We start from the raw sequence: 14,924 nt of genomic DNA, 5'->3' as shown, positions 1-14,924 counted from the left end.
TTCCCAAAGGCAATCCCACATAGCGGGAGAAGAACCGCAGGGTTTGTGAACACATGTAATGTCCCATCCCAAACTCCAGTGAGTGGACTGCAGGGGCACAATGTCAAAGAGAGGAAGGAGCTGTGCAGGACAGTTCCTTAGGAGATGAAAGTCTAAACCCATTTCCTGAGTGGGAATGGTATGGGTTCAGTCCTGCACATCCAGTTTCACACAGATGGCAGAGGAACATCTGAGTCGTTCACAGACAGAAGGCTACAGAAAGCTTTCTGAAAACAGGAATGCAGAGAGCCTTGCTGCCTCTCTTGCACACAACTCCCTATGCTGTACCCATGGAGCAGCCCAGAGCACACAGCCTCTCCTCAGCAGAAGTGCAATTTTGCAGCCCCCACCCAACTGAGTCCCACCATCAAGCCCCCACACCTGCCTGTCTGATGCTTTGATTCCTTATCCCCATTATGAGGAGGGGGAATACTGGTCCTCCAGTCCTCAGCTGTGTAAATAACCTCCCCTCTGCCATTAGCAAAGCAGTCAGCTCACAGTCCTTCTCCTTCCCTGAGCATTTCTCTTCATACCTTCACAGGGTAGTAAAATGTTCTAGTTTGGCATTACACTGCCCCCGCCACTGCAATGCAGCGATTGACTTGGAAGCAATCTGTGACAGTGGGGTTTTGTCCAGCACCTAGCACAGCAAGACTCCTTTATTGCAATAATTAATTGCAATAACTGCAAAAAATACAATTAATTATCACAGTTTTATATGAGAGATTGCAATTAATTATTTGTGGCAGACATTCAACTATGCTGCACCACCCACTGGACAGCAGTACAGAGCAGAAAGGTGAAACCTATTCTATTTCTGCCTGAAGCAGCTCAAAGGGATTGGAATATCTTGGTCTGAGCTAGTCTCCAGTTCAGACACTGAGGTTGACATCTGACTTGTTGAAATCCCCCAGGACCTTCCATGATCACATGTCGTCAGGGCTGGAATCTTCAAGAAGACAACCCTACTCCGCACAGGGCTCTGCCCTCAGGGGCCAAGGATGGCCTCAGAGATGAGAGTTCCCCCATAGAAACTCCTCAAAATTATGCCCTGAATGCCAGGGTCATCCACAAGGCCTCTAGTCCACACAAAGACCAGCTCTGGCTAGTTTGCGACAGCCCTACTCAGCTGAGAGGCCCATATGGACCTTCAGCACCCTGGCTGCATGCTAAAATAGCCTGCAATGTTTGGATTGATACTTTGGACAGTCCAAGCAACTGAGAGATCCATGCAAGCAGTCAAAGACAGATAGTATCAGGTTTGCTATGCTCCCCTCCTTGCTGCACTAGACACGTGCAGGCTGGCAAGGTGTCCATGCCACACACCATGGCTCTGCCTTCCTTGCTCTTGGGGTCAGGGCCACCATGAACAATCTACTGCAGTGAAGAGAGCCTCTCAACAACTTCACACTCAGGACGCTGTGTGCTGCCGAGCACCTGGCCCAGGCAATGCAGCTGAAGTTGTAAACACTAGCCCAGGGAAGGAGCCCACAGAGCAGATGCTCAGCACTGCCCTGTGCTTGAGCAGCCTTGTTGGACACAACGCTCAGATGGAGGAGGCAGGAGGAGGGAAGAGGTGTGAGGGAGTATCTCTCTTCCTTAGAAATGACTGCAGCACAGAGACCTTTGCATCCTGTAAGGAGGGAAACACTCAACACTCAGCCATAAAGAGGAGGGAAAAGCATCCATAGATGTCTCAGTGAGGAGACAGAAGCAGCAACCTGCATGTTAACGTTCAGCAGAACTTCTTAATCCCTCAGACCCCAGGAACCTGAGACAACCAATTGCTGCTTAACACAGGAATGGTTTGGACAGCAGCTCCTGTACCCACTCAGTCATACCCCAGATGTTCAGGTTTTTGCTTTTTAAAAATCAGGAGGAGTCATACTAACAATCTGAACTCCAATGACTGGCATTCCCAGATGTCCTCACACAAGCACTCAACAACAAATTCCCCGGTGCAGGCTCTGGCAACAGCCTCCAGATTCAGTTTTCATGCAAGTTTTCTCAAAACTAGCTAAAAAGCCCTGGTCGGAGCTGCAGAAGCATTTGTTTCTGCTGAGCTCTCAGAGTCCAAACACACACACGCACACACACACAGTTTGGCAGTGGTTGTGTTCCAGGGCTGGTAATACAAGCCATGGAGCAGGCTGCCAAGACAAGCAAGAGAACGAGCCAGGCCCCATTTCATTGGCCACCATACACTGCATATGGCCCTGGAACCAGCCAGCGCAGTGTTCTCACCCTCCTTGAAGGCATAGGAGACCCTGTGTTTTCAAATACACCTCCACAGGGCCTTCATTAAAGGAAAATGGAAACATAATGTGGCTCTTGCTCTCTTGGTATTTCTCCCTTTCCCCCAATTTGCTCTCAAACCTACTTCCCTTCCATGGAAAAAGAAAAGTGCCTCCTGGAGCAGATCATGCAAAAGAATGCAACTTCCATTCAACTCCATGCCTGACTGCTAAAGCGGACTTGGGACCGAGTAGTAGGGGAACGTCCGGGGCCCCTTTCCTTCCCGGGCCCCGCGGGCTGGAAGCACGGCTCACCGCAACGCCAGCCCTCCCCGCGGCGCACACACACAGTGGCCACAGGGAGTCCGGACCCCTCACCTGCGCGCCTGGTAACAGGTGAAGTGGAGGCAAGGAGGGTACCCAGAAGCGGGGAGAGGCCGCTCCCCACCGCCCCTGAATCATATCAGTGCGGGAGTAGCATCCCAGTGCCGGGCACCCCCGAAAGGCAGCCCTAGCCCCCGCGCAGAGCTGGATGCGGGGGCAGAAGCCCTGCTCGGAGCCGCCTGTGCGGTTCTGGCCGCCACCCCCGGAATGTCTCCCTACACCTCCGCGCTGCGCCCGATCGCTGGCAGCCGGACCCCCTGTCGCCCGGAGGGCTGCACCCTGCCCGCCGCCGCGGGGTGCAGGGATAGTCCTCCGAGCGTCCCCACCACGCAGCCCCCGCCACCTCCTGCCGCAATCCCGGCCTGCCCGGTGCTCCCCCCGCCCGCGCCCGCACCCACCGTGCAGGGGGACCGGGCTGCCGGGGTGCCCGGCCGCGGGCTGCAGGTTCAGCCCCGCCGCCTCCGCCGCCCGGCGCTGCCCCGACCCCCGGGCCCCGCCGGGTGCCGATGTCGGTGCCGATGTCGGTGCCGGCCGCCACCGGGGCGCCTTGGCCCTCCGCCCCCCGCCGCCCCGCTGCGCGCCTCCCGCAGGCTGTGGCGGGCGGCGGGGTGGGTTGCATCAGCCCCGGTTATATAGCGGCCCCGGGCTGCGGGGAGGGGTCGGGAATGCGGAACCGGTCGGGCTGCCAGCGCCACACGTCAGGGAGGGCGGGGGAGCGGGGCTGTGGGGCGGGGAGCGCCGCGCAGGGGTGGGACCAGCCGGGCACCGGCACCCCGACATCCCGCGCACCGGCATCCCGCACTCCACAGCCCAGCATCCCTGCAACCTGCACCCCGGGACTCCGCACCAGCCACCCCTTGACACCCCTGCGCCCTCGCAGCCGGCAGCCCCGGCACCCCCCGACTCTCTGCACCAAAGCGCACCGGCACCTCGCACCCCCTCGGCCGGGCGCAGGCTCCATCTGCGCTCCTATTTGCGCCACCCCGCCCCCTCAGCTCTCCGCTCCGCGCTCCGCGCCCCCCGCGCACGCCAAGATCCGGTGGCGGGCAACCCCGGTGATCCGGCCCGGTGCCGCAGTAGCCCTGCCTGGGCCAGCCCGCAGTGGCGGACTCTGTGCAGAGCCCCCGGTCTTCAGTCCTGCGCCTGGGAACAAGGAGACAAAGGACCAGAGAGAGTCGCCAGGGCTCCCCAGCATCAATTCCACCTCACCCAGAGCAGCAAAGCCACAGGGGCAGGGAGGGCTGTAGGGCAATCCCCCCACCCCATGGGAAGCAAGCTACTTCTCATCCCACCTCAGCCTGGCCTGCTCACACCCCACATGCTGATGTCTCTCCCCCATACGTGGGTCAAGGGCTGTCAATCCCAGCTACACTAGCCCTTTGACATGGATGGAGAAGAGCCAGGAGGAAGCAGAGGGGCTCAAGGTTCCTCTGCCCAGCTGCTTTGGTCTCCTTCCCTTAACATTACTGCAATGTCCCAGGAGGGGCATTGCCCAAAGCACAGGCACCGTCATGTCAGTTGGAGAAGGGGGAGCAAGTGGTGAACTGGGGCCTTCCTGATAACTTATTTGCATGGATTTGAATTGCGTGCTTCCTCTTTCTGACATCGGCCTCTTCCCACCTGTATTTGTCAAACTGATCTGGGAAGCAAAGCTCTGCACAGCCGCAGGGCCACACTGGACCTGCCACAGGTACTGGTTGCTGCAGGGCTGTTTCTCCTAAAGCATTTTGGGAGAGAAACGCTCCTTTATTCTTTGGAAAAACAAACAAAAAAGATACTAGAGCGGTTAAGAAAACTGCTGGGCTGACAGGTACTGCCCAGCTCCCTCTGCCTGAGCCTATGCCCAAAGTAAATGGGGAAAGACACGAGACATGTCACCCAAAGAAGACTCGCAGCCAGCAAATTCTTTTGAGACCGCTTTTGTGTCCCTGGGCCCTGTGGGCAGGTCATTGCAGACAAGAAGAGTCTGTCATGGAGCTGAGTTATGCTGCCATCTCTTTGCCCCATCCTTCCAACCCACCCAGCTGCACAGAGGGACACCATCCACCCTACCTTGTTTTCCTTCTCCTTGGGTTGTCAGTCATTGTTTCTTTTCAGCATTCACCAATTTCACTTATTTTTACCACTGACAATTCATGGTGTTCATCATCCACAAGGTCTCACTGCCAGCACTTCCAGCTTTGCCCTCTTCATCTGTGTCTCAGCAAGAAAGAGAATTCCGTTGGGGAACTGGGAGTGGTCAGGAACAGGGGACCAGAAACACTGTGTCCAATATAGGATATACTCTGCCCAAGTTGTCCCATACAGAAATAGGTAACAGCCTGGCTTGGCAGGACATTGCACACATACCCTCATTCCCACTCTGCTCATGCTGTTGTTCTTTTATCTTGTTATTTTCAAACAGGCAAAATAGTTTCTATATACCTTTGCATACAAGCCCAGTATTTCTTTAATCTTGGCACCTCCTCTTGGGGGGAAGGGAGAAGCACGAGCTGAGATATGTTTTTCCCATAAGTGTTCCTTCACCTTTCTATATCAGATAGGACAGACTTTTCTAGTGCCCTAAGCTGGAGGGATCTCAATGTGGTTGACAAACAACATGTCTCTCTAGCAATTCACACAAGTTGCCCTCAGGGCATGGCAGCTCCATCACATCTGTTGCCTCCAGAGGGAAGGGAGAGGGAAAACCAAGAGGATTTCAGAGGAGGCTGATGACCTAGCTGAGCAAGGCCCAGTCCAGCACAGTGGTTCCTCCTGCAGCCCTTCCATGCCAAAGGGAAGGTGGGAAAGTGCCATTTCCCCTTCTCTGCTGGACACTGGAAGAGAGCTCTTCCTGCTCTGTCTTCCACTATTTTACCCTTTTTCATTTCCCTTTCTCTAGTGGGCAGAGCTGGGACATGTCATTGCAACATAGGCATCTACAGCCCCAGCCTCCAATATTGACCTCTTCATGGGTGCTCTTCCCCCCACCAGCCAGCCCCATGGGAGAGGAGCAGGGACCCCACACCTACCAGTCTGTGCATGGCTGGCACTCGCAGCATGTTTGCAGTGCACTGATTTCAAAGCTGTGTACCTAACACTGTGCTGTCTAAGGTCCGGAAGAAGGGAGGAGAGAGTATAGCCGAATCTCTCCCTTCAGCCTACCACGTCTTTCCTTCCCTGCTCCACTTTGCAGGTCCTGGGGCAGCTGAGCCTCCCTTATTATGATAATCCAAACTAGTCCTATCTGGGACTTGTTTAACTTAACCGTTGAAGAGCTAATTCCAGGGAAGTATCCTTGTTTGGGACAGTGCTTACGTACATGCTTAAAGGGACAAACTTGCATCATTCTTTCTTGAGTTGGGAACTCTTGTCTCACAGGGGAATTTTCCTCATTCTTGCAGCCGCCTGTGCTTGAACTGTTCTTTTCCCAAGCTGGATTTTGCCTCATGTAAACACCAAACATGTTTATTTTTCAGATAGTTTCATTTGAGCTAGAAAAGGCATAAGAATTCATTGAGAATTTGTGGCTTCAGTGGGTGAAAGTTAACAGAAAAGTCACCAACAACAGGCTGCTTGCTGAAGGATGTGGAGTGGTTGGGTAAACACGGCTGGCCCTTCCAGGGCCGGTCAGTCTTGCCACCGTTGTGGAAACATGTGCAGACAGAGACAAATTAACAAAGTGGGAAAGGCAGCATCTACAATGGAGACAGGAGTGGCTGAGAAATAAGCAATAGTTCCACTGCACAGAATATAAAAAGCTGCTGGTACCTCACCACTTGAAGATGGCTTTCTCTTCAGACAAAATGGATGATTTGCATATTTTTGTCCAAAATGAAGTGTGCGGAAGTTGAAGGCTCATGGATGTGGAACTAGAGCCCCTGCAACACAACACAGGGCCAGAAAGTTAACAGGAACAGAGCAAACTCTAGAGCAAAACAGAGCTGCTCCAGCACAGAAGTTTGACTGCAAAGGAGTTTTTCTCAGTCCTTGGGAAAAAGTCTTTGCTTTTTGCTTGCCAGCACGCATTTTTCTGCCTTCCCCATGTGGGTGAATTGTGTGGTTTGTTGGCCAGATGCAGGCCCAGGCCAGGATGCCATGTGACAGCACTGCAGCCATCCTTGTCCTTCTCACCCTTCCCTTCTGGATTGCCTGGTGGCCCTCTCACAGCAGCAGTAGATGTTGCCTGGGGCAAGCCCGTGTCCTCTGAAGGTGGGCAGGGGAGGCTGAGTCAGTACTGGTCCATCTTGCCAGGTTTCCCAGTGTTACTCTTGATGTTACAGCCCATCCGTCACACAACGATGAGACAGAGAGCTGACAAGGCTCCTGAGAGTCCCCGACATTTAATCTGCCATGTCCTCCAAGCGCACTGAAAGCATGTTTAAGACCCCAGCAATGACAGCCCTTTGCTTGCCTTCTGCACCCTCCTGATGCCACCATCAGTAGAGATAAACTCACAGTAATTTCCCTGGACATTCTTGGCCAAGAAATATAATAATACACTAGACCTAAATATCTCTGTTGCATGTCCAAGCACAGTTCTTGATATTAATTAATATTCTAGGTCTAATCAGGTTGTGAGCCACTCCAGTTCATCTCCTTTCTGTAACCTCATCAGGACTGACTAGCACAAAAACATGCATGTGGGACATGCCTGGCAGACATAAAGCCACATTGACCTCCTACATGTAAAATTCCATCCCGCACTGCCTCTCCATGCAGGCTGACAGGGTTGATGATTCCCCTTCCACCCCCTGAGGCTCAGAGCTATGCTGTGTTTCTGCTTAACTGGGATTCCTCATACCAGTTCCTTGCTCCCACACTTGCCATCTAACATTTGCTACATGAAGCAGTGTTTTTCATGTCGCCCATCCACCTAAATCATGCAGATCTTCATGAATCTGCTTTCCTTTCTTCTGATCTTTGCCTTCAGTATCAGGATTATCTGCAATCCTGATGGTCAGTACTGACAATCATCCACTGAAGGATGCAACCTAGGACTTACACATTCAAACTCCTGTAAGTTAGAGTACAGCACCTATCTGCAGCAAGAAAGAGCTTCAGCCTGCAGGAGAGGGTGGCAGTGATGCAAGTCAAGACATAGCTGCCCTTCAGCTTCCTCTGGCTGCACGTCATATGGTCCCCACTAACCACTGATTTAGCTGTTCCCTTCATGCCACCCTACCTCATTTCTAGTCTGAGTTTTCTTTAAAGAAATGTTACTTCCAGTGATTTTGCAGAATTGGCCCGGGGAGCAAAGATACAAATCACAGAAGCAGCAGGAGTGAGAGGATGGTAAATTGCCACCAAGTCACTGGGGAAAAGTAGCTGGGTCTGGGCTGGTGGTAGTGCTCAGACCAGAGCAGTCACTGCCACAGCAGTCAGACAGAGCCCTAATGGACACAAGCCGATGGGCTGATCGATCCCCAGGCTGCTTGTTTATAAAAATGGGACTGATTAGACACTGGGGCTGTGCAAACGCTGTGCAAGAGCTTGTCTCTGACACTGCTGGATCCTTAAGTTAAATAATCTTTGTGTTGGACAGTTGTGGAATAACCTCTGCAAAGAGGGATTCTCTTCTTATTTCATATTTATTTTTTCTTATTTCCTTATTTTCCTTTCTTATTTCCTAGGATTGGCTTAGGCTTTGAAAAATATAGTCTTTCCTAAAAAAAGTTATAGTCCTATCTAATTCATATTGCTTCCCCATTTATCTTCTCTGTAAACTGACATGTTGTGTTCCTTGCAATTCCTGCTCATGTGGAAGGGGCTTCATCCTTTCAGCAACTTTCTTTATCTGTCTGTGTCTTCCCTATTTTCCCCAGCAAGGGTGGTGAGAAGCACACAGAGGATTCCAGCTGAAGGTCTATCCCAGACTCACTCAGTGGCATTACAATGTTCTCTGGGTTAGTTTCCATCCTACTATAAAGCCACCCTTGCATGACTGCCAGAGATTAAATGCTCTGAACCTTCAGGGCCTTTGATTTTCTACTTCTTTGCAGTATTTCAGCAGTGCCAGCACAAATCACCTCGTGGACACTTGGCATCATTGAGAAGTTCCTGTGAAAGACACCGTTCCCAGACTTTTGAAAATCCACATTCTGCTGTTATTTCATACAGCAGGAAACACTCCATAACTTCTGGAAGTTCCAGGAGCACGATTTTCCTTTGCAGAGGAAAGTGAGCTACAGATTTTTTGCTGCAATGTGGCAGATCAGGTGGGTATGCAGAGAGGACCTGCAGATCCTTAATGAGCATCCCAGTAATTTTCCTGGGATCGAAACAAGACCCATGTCTGAAGTTCCTTGGCTCTCTCTGTTCTCTATTTCTGCACGCAGCTGCTGGTCTCTAGCACTCTGCCCCTCAGGTGCAGGTGTCCAGTCCTGGGGATTGTTGTTTTCTAAGACACCAGCCTTTGCGTTTAATAGTTCTCACTGCCTAAGGGTGCCTTGTTTGTAGCAGCTGAGCTGCACTATTAGGAGTGGTTACGTTTTTCTTTTTGGTATAGGAATTACACAGCTTCTCTGCAGTAGCCCTAAGCTTCCTTATCTGCTCTACTTTCTTCCCTGTTCCCAGAAAATCTGTGAGCCCTCTCCCAGGCTTCCTACTTCCAATAGACTGAAAGAACATCCTATTTTTTTTTTTTTTTTCTGGGTCTTTGTGCTTCACATTCTCTCCTTACCCACCAAATTCCCATCTGACATTTTCTCTGCTGCAGCCTGTGCTCCTACTGGCTGCTCTAGGCTTGGATGTTCATTTTCTGAAGGACCTATTTGCCTTGAATAACCTCTCATGCCTTGTGTCCTAGGCACATGGTGGGGGAGGGGGTAGGGTTCCTTGTCTTCCTCTGGATATTGCTGTCTGCTGCAATAGTGTTATTATTAGAAGAGCCAATGAAAAATCTCTCCATATTTATCCAAAACTCTTTCTCTTCACAATGCCCTCTATCCTCCTTCCCCATTTCATTCCTTCACCATCTCTTCCTTACCCCTCTCCCCTGCACACTTTGCTTTCTCACTTTCCTGGCTTTCTTCATCCCTCCCCTTGTACTCCCTCCTTCTTTCTCTGCCTCCCTTCTTCCCTCCCTCTCCTTGGCTCAGTATTCAAAATCCCTGCCCATAGCGACGAAAGGAAAAACAACAACACAACACTCCAGCCTGAGGAGGCCAGAGCACGGGATTCCTTCCGAGAAAACTCAGAAACCAGGGAAAAGAGGGAAAGCAAACAGTGAGACCAGGAAGAAGTCAGAAGAGAGCAAGGATATTTCAAGGGGGAGGGATGAGCTGGTATCTCAGGGAAACTTGGTGGGGTCTGAGACAAACAGAGAGACACAATCACAGGTCCAACTCAAATGCAGCAGAGCAAGTTCTGCTTTCTGGAGGAAGGAGCTGGGTCAGGAAGCCTGGTTCTCACAGAAAGAGCCCCAGTGCAGAGTTATGCAAAAGATGGAGATAACTGTACATATGGAGAGGAAAGAGAAAGCAGTGACTTGCTCTAGGGAGTATATGGGCCACTGACCTGAGCCACAAACAGGAGAAATCCCTGCAGCAGAGAGAGAAGGGCTGATTTTCCCAGGGAAATTCTCCACGTCAAAAGGAGGCTGTGGGCCCAGGGCTGAAGGGTTAATACCCCACAGGAGGGCCCTGGGGAATCCACTGTAAATAGGTGTGGTTTTCTCTGCAAATCCAAGAAACATTTTCTCTCTGTACCAGTCTGGACAGGTGAGAAATCGGAAGAAGTTGGAGCCTGTGCTTCCCACTAACACAAAGCAGGGCTGTTAGTACAGGTCTCAATGTTTGTTTGCACACTCTGCCCTGGCTGCTTAACTCCGTAGTACCCGGTGCCAGGAATCTCTGGCAGTCAGCATGGTGGTCCCCCGGGTACAAGCACCTGCCTGTTAATGGAAAGCCACAGATTAATGGTGCAGCACAAGGAGCCTTAGTCAAGTTACTCATTGCAGAAAGGGTAAATTCAGTGATAAGCAAAGGAGCCAGATATGGTATGTGCAGCAAAGGCAACTCTCTCCCTTTCTCCTCCTCCCATATCTCATGGACCTGCACTCCTTACCCCAATACTGCACTTGTCCCTCCTTTCTTGCCCCATCACTCATGATCGTCCTCTCTAGGGTTCTGTCTTACCCTCCCCAGGACACATTTCCACACCGAACTACAGGAATTCTGTTTCTTTCCACAAGCCAACCTCCTCGCTTGCCCTGGCTCTGCAGCCTGCCTGCTGCTAGACAAGGATAACCAAGAACCAAAATTTTCAGTCATCGCCTCCACTCCATTTTCCATTTTAGTTCAGAACATTTGAACCTTGAGGATAATTCTCCTTTCTTCAAATGAATGTTAAACAGAGCTGGCTCCCAGAAAGGTAGAAGTGGAAGAGACACTATCACTAAATCCAGCCACAAGCTCTGACAGCATCACTTATATAATCTCCTTCATAAACTAGTCAGGCTCAATCTTGAAACCAATTGGGGTTTTGCTCTCCCTGTTCCCACTAGAGAGCTGCTCGAGGATCCTACTGCTACGAAAGGAAGAAATATTCTGCAAATCTCCAGCATAAATGTACTCATTCCCATTTCCCTTGGCAATGAAAGACAGCACCAAAGTAGCAAAGCGCTCGGTAAAACATAAGCCTCAGAACAGAATTCAAACAAATCAGATTGAATCACAAAGAATAACACCAAGGAATGAAAACAGAACTGTTTGCAAAGCAATTAATCCGCGGCTTGGAAGTGCCGATTCCCCATGCCATTTCAGATCCCAAAGGCTCCTCAGCCCTATTAAGTCCCCACATCTCTTAGATTCCCCAAGTACATATTAGAGCCATGACCCCACTGTGCCCCTGTACCAGCAGCTCCTCTGAAAACTGCATCCAGGAAAAGACATTTGCATGAAGACCTATCCCCCACCCAGCTCCCCCAGTCCTACCTAGTGCAGCTGCTGCCAAACTGCAACTGAGCTTCAGCCCAGAAGAGCTGCAAAAAGGAGAATACCAGTGTCTGCAGAGAGTACAAGGCACATATTGTTCAAAGTTCAACATATAAAACAATAAAATGAGCTTACAGAGGGCTGAAAGCTTAAGGAGAGATACTACAAAGGTCTGGGAAGCAGCAGCTGCAGGTGTTGAACCTTCTTTCTGCTGACCACTCATAGACACCATTTAAGTCAGTGAGAAGTTGTTTATTTTAGGCTTTTGGTCAAATTCCATCTGCAGGAAGCCAAAAAGGTGATGCTAGACACAAAGGCATGTCATGTCCCAGCAGAAAAATGGCTCACCAGCTTACATGGGTAGATACAGCCAGGCCACAGATACTTGGGCTGAATCACAGAGTCCTGTCATCCAAATGGGGACAAGGATAATACAACAGAAGAGATGGGGGAAACCATCTGCTTCTCTTGCTTGATTGTGCTGTGAAACTGTAGGCTCTGTTTGGGATAAACCAGCACTTATTTCCAAGGCAACAAATTGCGGTATCATAAACAACTGAGGACCAGGAGATGCCTGCAGGTTAGAAGCTGAGAGAAAGAACATCCTTCGCGGAGGCACAGGCAGAAGGAATGAAGATGAGGCAGGACTGAGGTCTTGCCCAGGGCACTGGTTTTGCCAGTGTCACCATTCGAGACCTCTTCCCTGCTCCTCCCAAGCACAAGGCACCCTTGTGGGAGGGCCCCCACCAGTGACCCCATAGACTAGCTGGCTGTTGTCACTGCCACAGAGGGGCTAAGTTGCCTTCCTGCCTTGTGGGTGTATTTGTCTATAACCTGACTGAAGAACAGCCATAAAAATCATAGATCCAGAGTGTCCTTTTGGTGCCCAGTGCCTAGAGCTACAAGTGGTTGTAGCCAAGTCAGAGCAGAGAAGTTGTTGGGACAAAACTCATGTATTCTGCTGTACTTCCATGTGACAAGTGCTCAAATCCAAGCAGGGGACAATAAAGCTCTGACAGCTTGACATGAAGAAGACAGAGCTGGACAACTATAGGCTAAGGCCCAGAGAAGCATAAGATAAGCACAAGCAGAACACATTATATTGGCGTGACTTGAAGGATTGTCCCGCCACCAGTATGGTGACCCTTCTGGAGTGTAGCTCCCAGGTTGGCACAGAAGACAAAGTGTAGCTAGACCTAGGGGAGACCAAGACGGATATAAGCTGGAGGAATAAAACTGCAGCAGAAAGAAAAGCCTTCTTTAGCAAAGGAATGAGGCTGAGCAGGAGGAACAGGAGTGACAGGCATAAGTGACACTGATTTCGGTAAGCCAGTGAGTGCTGAAGAGATAACACCCTGCAGAAGAGCACAAACAGTTTAGGAGAAAAACAGAAAAAGGAGGAGAGCTGGGCTATTTACTGGGTCTGGAGTATGTTCTCTGTAAGTTCAATTCATGTGGCTAAAATGTGGGGTGCAATGAAGAGAGGGGAAGTTAGTGGGTGAAGAGTGGGAAGCCAAAGCAAGAAAATTAAATAGAAGTGGAACTCCAATAACAGCCAGCAGAAGCTGTAATCACAGAAGATATGAGCTGCACGGATTTTGACAGCTTACGTGTCTTGTTTAAAATGCAGACTTGGGATCCAAAAGGCCTGAGTAAATCAGTCTCTGTACATCCAGCTGCAGAATGAGGATGTCTTAAATGCCTGGGAGCTTGAGGACCAGTGTATATCTTTCCCATAGCACCACTGCTGCAGGTCCTGAGATGCTCACCCTGTGTCCTCCCAGCACTCCTGGGACTCTCATCCTGAACATACAGCAAATGCACTCCCACAGAGGAGCCAGGTGAGCTCTGCTCCTGTGTGGCGGACAGCGGAGCACAGAGCCAAGGGAAGCCGCTCTGTGCAGAGGGCAGAAAGAGAAGGGACAGCGGGGTGGAGAAGCTGCCCTGGAAGTGTGCTGAAGTCCTGCAGGTCAGAAGAGGGTCATGTATAGGAATGGACATGGGAGGAATTCTAGGAAGTGTCAGAGCGCAATGGAGGAGGGTAAGGGACAGAGGTGCCAGAGCTGATCTGCTGAGGCTGTGAAAGCAAACAGAAGAAACGTGCAGGGCTTGTAACTGCCCACAGAGAGGGGAAGACAGGCAGTCAGGGAGAAGGTGCAGTTGCTCACAAGCAACTTTACTGAAGGCTCCTCTGAAAAAGTCATTAGTAGTAGGGTCTCAAAGTAAGAACAGTTCATGAGTTACAGGAGAGATCCCAAAGCAGAACCAGGATGGGGCAAGCAAAAGATCCCATTGTGCAAGTTTCCAGTCGGGCAAACTACAAGTCCTTGATGAGTTTGAGAGTGTAACAAGGGGGAGAGAAGCAGAACGCCATCCCTTGAGACGCTTCAGCAATCTGCATGCTCCGGAGTTACCGGGCTGCCAGTCGGGCCCGCATGAGCCAACACTGTTGTACAAGCTGGACTGGACTTTCTGGGAACTGAGGAAAACCACAAACTGCCTTCATGACATGGATGAAGCGTGTCTGGAGCAGACAAATGTCTTAGCTCCTTCCAGTTGATTGCCATCAATCAGTTGCCCCAAAAGCTGTAGCAGATACGTCCCATGTGAGACTGGATTCTCCACTGCCACCAATACATAGGAATCATTAAACCAATTTTAGCCCATGGCGTCAAGAAGGACTCACTGGCTTCTTGGGGTTTTTCCCCTGAGAAGTGCAGTCCCTCCATTTTAGAGCAGGAAAGGCTTCTGCCCTTCCCTTCTCTGCTCAATTCTTCCATAAAAACAGCTTCCTCTGAGCGCTCTGTAACTCCATCAGAGCTTCCTATTAACAGACACTGCAAAAAAAGGAAGCCTTCCTTTTGTGTGTACACAGTCAGATCTGTGTCGCTGCTGGTTGGATTTGTGTTCCAGCAGTCCTGAAGAAATACAGCCCGGGATGTCGCTGGATGCTGCACAGTCAGATAACACAGCACACAGAGCCAATACACAGCTTGCCCTTGCCTCAAGTGTGTGAGGGGTTAAGTCCACCAAGAAAACAGTTGTGCTGCTTAAACCTAGATGACTCTGTTTTGTTTTTTGTTTCATTGGTTGGTTGGTTTTGGTGTTTTCAGTGTTGTTGAGGAGTTAATGAAAAGGGAAAAAAAAAAAGCTGCTATTTGTTTTGCCCCTGTTGAAGTCATGAAAGGAGCTCCGCAGAGAGGACAGTGCAGTCACTGTGGTATCGCAGCAGTGAGGGAGCTGAACCGGGAGCTGCAAGGTGAAGGTCCCTGTTTAACTGCTTTCCGTTTGTTTACCAAAAAAATATTGCTCCATCATAAAAATTCCCAAAATAGTTCGCGTCTTGACAGAC

At 50.6% G+C, this 14,924-nt stretch overlaps 1 protein-coding gene across 2 annotated transcripts in view; it reads right to left on the bottom strand.

The window, feature by feature from the left end:
* JDP2 (Jun dimerization protein 2) overlaps positions 1 to 14,924 on the bottom strand; it is a 55,709-nt gene that overhangs the window by 14,025 nt on the left and 26,760 nt on the right. Inside the window, exon 1 of one of the 2 annotated variants that reach the window (XM_065839089.2) lies at positions 3,056 to 3,244. The exons of the other annotated variant lie outside the window; for it this stretch is intronic. The gene's annotated coding sequence lies outside the window, so the exon portion shown is untranslated. Of the gene's footprint in view, positions 1 to 3,055; positions 3,245 to 14,924 lie in introns of those variants that run through there. 2 annotated transcript variants of the gene reach the window in all.

Source organism: Patagioenas fasciata, chromosome 5 (genome assembly GCF_037038585.1).
Source record: "Patagioenas fasciata isolate bPatFas1 chromosome 5, bPatFas1.hap1, whole genome shotgun sequence".
NCBI lineage: Eukaryota > Metazoa > Chordata > Aves > Columbiformes > Columbidae > Patagioenas > Patagioenas fasciata.
This window is presented reverse-complemented; position numbering and strand designations above follow the sequence as displayed.